The sequence below is a fragment of the Nematolebias whitei genome, chromosome 4 (assembly GCF_014905685.2).
Source record: "Nematolebias whitei isolate Nwh7 chromosome 4, NemWhi1, whole genome shotgun sequence".
In the NCBI taxonomy this organism is placed as follows: Eukaryota; Metazoa; Chordata; class Actinopteri; order Cyprinodontiformes; family Rivulidae; genus Nematolebias; species Nematolebias whitei.
This window is the reverse complement of record NC_056501.1, coordinates 22,813,881-22,820,075: the sequence shown is the minus strand read 5'-3', so window position 1 is coordinate 22,820,075 and position 6,195 is coordinate 22,813,881. Positions and strand designations below refer to the sequence as shown.

The window sequence follows — 6,195 nt, the reverse complement described above, 5'->3', positions numbered from 1 at the left end:
ATATATATGCATACTGTATGTGTGTATATAATTACAAAATAAAATTTAAAAAACATTACTGTCTTGTTTAGTATTGTTTTAAAACAACAGTAAAACAGGCATATTATTAACCACTGCTATACTGCTATAGCAGACAAAAAAGCACATGAGAAAGGAGTGGGAAGCAAGATTTAAAAACCCCGATCTAACAACACTCCCCTCCCTACCACATGCACACAGTTCTTGACACTCCTGCTGAACTTCGCAGTCAGGACATAATGGTTTTATGTGGGAGTGCTTTGATGGCTTTGATGTCCAACAGACAGCAATAAAGTCTCAAATCTTCCACACTTGCAGAAACACACACGCAAACATGCAGACCCCAACACAAACAGAACATCCACCTGGACTCTCACTTCACAACAGATGTCATTCAAACAGACAGGCAGCAACAGAGAAATGACAGAAGATGGGATGTGGAAAGAATGATTACAAAATCATGCCAGATTTATAAGAGATGCTCTAATAAAATGCTGACATAACCTTTTGTAAGTGTCTGAACATGAACATGTATAGAAACACAGCCTGCAGAAAAAGAGAGATTGCGGCCAGTTTTAAAACAGTTCTCTTCATTTTTTTCTGCTGCAGTAAACACAAATTGTAAAAGTAATCATGTTTGCATCATTGAAAATTATGAAAACTAGTTAATGTAATTAATTTGAAAAACCCCAGAACCTCTAAGGTTGTTTTCACACCTGACAGTCCGGTAGACTCGGTTCGGTTGTGGACCAATACTCATAACATTTTGTTTACATTCGAGCTGGTACAGTTTGCATTCACACTGCACTGTGCAGTCGAGCCAACCTGTTCGAATCAACCTGTTCCCCCTCTCGCCTGTGGGGGCGCTGCACCAAGAACTACTGAAAGAAATGACACAAAAACCTCTGAAGACACCTCTTCTGGAAATAAAAACAAAAACGGAGTGGCGTCAAATTTTATCAGTTTTAGGAGTTCTATTTTGTCATTTTTCAACAATGGACTCAGCATGAGTGGAAGATTTATTTATTTTTTTCATTTACCTTCTATTTATCCAGGTAGTCTCATTGAGCCACGAGAACTAATTTTCAAGAGAGACCTGTTTAGGGAGCAGATGGTAGTTAAGGATCTTGCTCATGGGCCCAGAGTGGGGCAAATGAGGGTGGAGGCAAGTGTGGGTCCTTAACCTACCCCACCCACATTTTTTGATGTTGTCAGTACCAGGGCATGAACCGGTGGCCCACCTTCTCTAACTTCTGCGCCACCATTCTCCCTAGATGAGGCAGAAGACCATGGACAATATTGTTTTTCACACAAGGCAGCTGACGGCTCCATGTGAGGATAGGAAAGTATGGCGCTCTGCCACTGTCTCAATTCTCATTGGCTCCGTGATACACGGCATCAGTTAAGGGCTTCCCTGCTGCTAGTACCCATCCCCACTCAGCCCAGTTTATGGGACAACCTTGTTTGAGGTTCCAAGTGCACTGGTCCAAGGGGCTTATTTTGACATAAGCAGACAGCCGTCATATCTATATCACTGGATGACAAAGGGAGGCGTGGCTCAAACAAGACCAGTTACAATACCGCTCACTTTGCATTGACAATTCTGCACACAGAGCGGGGAAACAGGTCAGCCTCCAGTGGCAAATCACCTACACCTGAGAGGAACCGAGAAGAGGAGAGTCAAGTGGAGCCACACTCACCATTGATGAAGTGACAGTAGACCAACCTGTAAACAGAGAGCTTTGCCTTATGGCTCAGCTCTTTCTTCACCACAATGGATCGGCACAGAGTCCGCAATACTGCAGACACTGCACTGATCTGTCTTTCAGTCTCACACTCTATTCTTCCCTCACTCATGAACAAAACCCAAGAGGCTTGAATTCCTCCACTTGAGGCAAAACATTCCCAATCCAGAGAGGGCAATGTACCCTGACTGAGGACCACTACCTCTGATTTGGAGATGCTGATCCTCATCAGATAGTGTCCAACTTACTACCGGCAATGTGAGCCAAGCGCTCGCACCACTTGTATAGGGACCGAACAGATGGTAGCAACAGAAACACAATCCCATACTCACGGAGCACCCCCTACAGCGTACCACAAGGAACACAATCGATCGCCTTCTCCAAGATCACAAAACATAAGTAGACTTGTTGCAAACTCCTAAGACCCCTCGAGGACTCTAGTGAGGGTAAAAAGCTTATCTAGTGTTCTATGACCAGGACAAAACCTGCATTGTTCCTCCTGAATTTGAGGTTCAACCACTGATCAGACTCGCTTCTTCAGTATCCCTGAATCATTCTTACCGGGGAGGCCAAGTGGTGTGATGCCCCTGTAATTGGAACACATAATCCAGCCCCCTTTTTGAAGAGGGGAACCAACACCCCAGTCTGCCAATCCAGTGGCACTGACTTGGATGTCCATGGAATGTTGCAAAGCCTGCAACATCCAGTCTTGAGGAACTCAGGGCAGATCTCATCCACCTTTGCAAATTAATTGTTATGAATAAATCAGGCTCCAGCATAATAACTACAGTAGCTCTCATTTCACAGTTTTCAGAAAATCTTTTTTTTTGTTTACAAGAGTTCTTTTGGAGTCAACTTAATTCAAGCTGACTACCACAGCTAATCAACATTAGGAAACACAAATATCACAGTCATTTTCACAGCTATTGAGCTAACATTTCTCAAACACATGGACATCTTTGTTAAAGACTTGATGTGCAAAAAGGCTGGAGACATAAATTCCTTCAAGGAATGATACTTTTATTTATGAATATGAATTTAAGACAAACAAGATGGTTCCCTCACTCCAGTATTGCAGTATTTTTTAAATTAGGCCTACATATGATAATATAATAAAACACTTTAAATACTACAGGATCATCAGTGGCTGCATCTGGCCACCCTTTTGAAACTGTTCTAGAGGCACCCTGACATTGATTTTCTTAGTTTGCATAAAGTTTAATGGATGCTACCTCATCCTACCTCCCACTCTCCTTTTTCTTTTTTTTTAACCAGTTTGTGTCCAAACTTTTTCATATACAGGTCCAAACTGTCAAAATGAAAATATGTGCCTACTTCAAAAATTGGAATTCAAGATAAAAACAAACAAAAAAAAGACTTTTTTGTTATAAAAATAAAAACAACATCAGTGTGAACAATATGTTGGAGAAATGACAAATGTACGGTAAATAAGTAAATAAAATAATTAATAATAGACATAGGTTAATAATGTATGTAGTAACATTACATATTTTGAGAAGATTTTTTTTCTCACCTGTTTTTTCTGTTAAACCTAAAAATTATATATATTAAAAAACAGTTCACTATTAAATTAGCATAAGGTGTACATCTGCATCAACCTCTCAAAATTGAAGGCCAAAGTTATACCATTCTTAAATTGTAGTCATGGGCCACATAAAACCATCTTGAGGGCTGCAAATGGCCTTTGGGCGGCAATTTGGACACCCCTGTTTTAAACCATTCTCCAACCATGACAAAGTGTTCAGCATTGGCAAATATGGTACCTCAGAGTTTTTAAAATCTAAGCTAATCTGTAACGCTCATCAGCAAGATTAATTTTTTGACATGTCACAAACCATTTAGTTCATCGGTTTATCATGGGGTGCGCAAGCCATGGACAAACTTGTTACAAACAATAAATCCTCATTCAGTGCCAGATATGTCTGATCAGAAGTGGAATAAAGTGTGACGTTTTCAAGTTGGGGATGGACTTTTGTGATTTATTAAAAATAATTGTTTCAACCCCAAACACGATGCTTTGAATCCTGTTTTCTTTGGTTTAAGTTCCCAAACACACATGTTGGAGCCATGAATGAGATTGTTATACACTCGCTTATTGCTGGATTTTTGGATTGCTGAATGTTCTATCTCCACAAAAGATTCTGCGTCTTCTTGGATATTTCATTTAATGTTATTTGTGTTTGCAATGGAGAAATACATCCAGATGTGAGAGTCATCCTGCTTTGCTTTAGTACTGTTAAGCCCTGCTTTAATCCTCCTCTGAGCTCCACTTGTTGACTCCATCACTGTAGTTAAGGCTAGCTAAATATTACAGGAGATGCTAAGGTTCTGGTTTAATTTTTAGTACATGCTGCCGGCCACAGACACAATATTAAAGATCCATCATTCCTCTACAGAATGCATATCACATGCTGCTTTTCATGTCAGGGGTTTTAAACTAAGAGCTATTATAATGAGAAATGATGGCGTTAAACTGTAAACAGTTTGGTCAAACCTTCAAAATAACTGTGCGTTCATGTGACTGTGATTTCTAATGTGATCTTGTATGATCTGTTAATGCTAGGAGCGTATGTTGTGAATAACTGTGAGATTCTACAACAACAGACTTCAGCTCTGTGTCTGTAAAAGTCACTGAGATTTAACAATTTCATTGTAGGATCATGTCAGTTTGCATTTTCTACATCCAATGATTACTTTCAGAGTTTCACTGAACTACGTCCAGTGGATTTTGAGGTATTTTGCTAACAGACAGACAGGGTGCCAACAGTTTGTTTGAACTATGTGATGGGGACGATGTTCAGATCCTATCACACCAGAATTTAACTCTATGTAAAATTATGTGAGTTATAACCTACGTTGTGTTTTCTAAGACCAGGTTGCTGTAGCGGCCATCTTAAAATGTATTGCGCTTAAAAGATAATCACTTAAAGATGTACATAAATTGAATATTTTTTGAAAATTTCTTTAAAATCTATTCAATGTTTCATAAGATATTTCGTCAAGAAACATAGTTGCTTTCAACAGTTAATGAGAAAGTTTTAAACACAACTTTCTTGCAACCAGTTAGCGATTAAAGTACATTTTGTGGGTGATGCTCAGCTACCAGCACAACAAATTTTATCTTATTGTCTGTAATAAGTGATTTATAAACAGCTTTCTGTTTGTTCAAATCACTTTGTTCTGGCAGCCATATCGGATCAGATTGATTCCAAAAGTTTTTTTAGTTGTCAATATTCAAATAATGATTACTTTCTGAATGTTCCAATAAAATCTATTCAGTGAGATATGCAATATTCTGCAAATAGTACAACACACACACAAAGCAAAAACATCATCACTCTGTCTTTGACTCTGGCAGCTGGTAATAAAAAATACTCATACTGGCGTCCACTCTCGTGAATCAACTAGAAGACAACTTGGCGACTGGTTAAAAGAACGATGGAGTTCTTTTGGTTCAAAAGCATCCAAGCTTGTTTGCAGCAGTGCAAAAAGTTAGCTTCGTTTTATTGGGCTTGGTTGCAAAAACGAGTGTAATTGCATTTATTTCCTCTTTATTACACGAGTATTAAGACTCCATTATAAAAGTTCTCTTTTAACAAATATGTCTTCTCATAAACCTTTATCACTGTGAACATTGTACTTGGAAAGTATTTTTTTTACCCCAACATCATTGAGGATTTGTTGCTATAAACTACTAAAGTAATGCTGCTGACATACTGGTTGAAGTGAGAGAAAAGACAGAGAGGGAGAGGGAGGCAGACAGAGCACACCCATCCTGAAGTGAGCAAAGCAAACTTTCAAGAAGAAAGTCGCCCAGATGCCACGCGTGGGAGGAAGCCCTTATTTATTTATTTATTTATTATTTCTGTTTATCGGGCTGTCGGTAATTTATTCCGAACGCGCCGTTTTAAAATACTACCCCCTACCCCTCATCCATCTTTCTTCCTCCCAGATTGGGGGGTGGGTGGGGAGGCAACTGCGACAAGGTTGCATATTCCTTTCTCCCATATTGCCTAACAAATATCTAAGAAGGGGTGGGGGTAGGTGGTTTTGGGGGGAGGCAGGAAGCGCAGCGCTTTTTGTTCTTTCTCAAGCGCTGAACTGAGACAAAGAGGTATGGAAGGATTTGCTGCTCTGTGCTTGTACCTGCTTAACAGTCGGAGGTTGGTTCCTTGCACAGTGGGTTGCAATACAAGTAAAAGCAAACAGTGGTGTGCTCCTACACACACAAACACACACCCTCACACACCCACACATGAGAGAATGCATGCAAACACCACTCTCACCACAGGTTTAATTTACAAAGATTAAAGTATGCAGTGTGTCACGTTAACACAAACTCACTCACGCACACGAACACGCACACACACACACACACACACACACACACACACACACACACACACACACA

General features: G+C 39.8%; 1 protein-coding gene across 1 annotated transcript in view; it reads right to left on the bottom strand.

Moving 5' to 3' along the window:
- The window catches only part of LOC119408792 (A disintegrin and metalloproteinase with thrombospondin motifs 2), a 109,563-nt gene that overhangs the window by 31,653 nt on the left and 71,715 nt on the right, over positions 1 to 6,195 (bottom strand). The gene's annotated exons all lie outside the window — the stretch shown is intronic.